The following is a 1173-nucleotide window of genomic DNA, read 5'->3' as shown; positions in this document are numbered from 1 at the left end:
TATTAAAATGTCCTTTAGATTTTGTTTTGCTATCGATTAAAAGGACTATGGACTAAAGCTTTAAATGTTAAGGGCCATTCTAAGCTGAATGTGCCTGCTCTCATCAGATTGCAGTAGTTACACAGCTTAAGGCCTCGCTAGTACCAGTGTGGCAGACTGTCTGGGAGTCCTTGGTGCTGTTGACCTAACGCAATGTCGTTTAGATTTTGTTTCACAATCGATTAAAAAGGGACTATTGACTAAAGCTTTAAATGTCAATGGCCATTCTAAGTTGAATGTGCCTGCTCTCATCAGATCGCAGAAGTTTCTCAGATTAAGACCTTGCTAATACCAGTATGGGAGGCTGTCAGAGAATCCGTGGTGCTGTAGAACCTGCTGTTTCCTGTTTAGATTTTGTTTCACAATAGATAAAAAAGGACTATGGACTAAAGTTTTAAAAGTGTATGGCCATTCCAAGTTGAATGTGCCTGCTCTCATCAGATCGCAGTAGTTACACAGCTTTAGGCCTCGCTAGTACCAGTGTGGGAGACTGTCTGGGAATACGTGGTGCTGTTGACCTATTAATATGTGGTTTAGATTTTGTTTCACAATCGATTAAAAAAGGACTATAGACTAAAGATGTCAATGGCCATTCTAAGCTGAATGTGCCTGCTCTCGTCAGATTTCAGAGGTTACGCAGCATAAAACCTAGCTAGTACTGGTTTGAGAGTCTGTCAGGGAATCTGTGGTGTTGTAGACCTATTGTTATGCTGTTTAGATTTTGTTTCACAATCGATTAAAGCTTTAGTCCGCAGTCCTTTTTTAAACGTCTATGGCCATTCTCAACTGAATGTGCCTGTTCTCGTCAGATTGCAGAAATTATACTGTTTAAGGCCTCATTAGTACCAGTGTGGGAGACTGTCTTGGAATCTGTGGTGTGGTAGACTTATTATTATGTCATTTAGATTTTGTTTCACAATCGATTAAAAAAGGACTTTTGACTAAAACATTGAACGTCAATGGTCTTTCTGAGCTGAATGTGCCTGCTCTTGTCAGATTGCAAAAGTTAAGTGGCTTAAAGAGGCTCTGTCACCAGATTTTGCAACCCCTATCTCCTATTGCAGCAGATAGGCGCTGCAATGTAGATTACAGTAACGTTTTTATTTTAAAAAAACGAGCATTTTTTGCCAAGTT

At 39.7% G+C, this 1173-nt stretch overlaps 1 pseudogene; it reads left to right on the top strand.

Annotated features, from left to right (window-relative positions):
- The first annotated feature begins 439 nt into the window (after window positions 1-439).
- On the top strand, window positions 440-558 carry LOC142668157 (5S ribosomal RNA; annotated as a pseudogene).
- The last annotated feature ends 615 nt before the right edge of the window (window positions 559-1173 follow it).

The sequence above is a fragment of the Rhinoderma darwinii genome, chromosome 1, assembly GCF_050947455.1.
Source record: "Rhinoderma darwinii isolate aRhiDar2 chromosome 1, aRhiDar2.hap1, whole genome shotgun sequence".
Lineage (NCBI taxonomy): Eukaryota > Metazoa > Chordata > Amphibia > Anura > Rhinodermatidae > Rhinoderma > Rhinoderma darwinii.
This window is presented reverse-complemented; position numbering and strand designations above follow the sequence as displayed.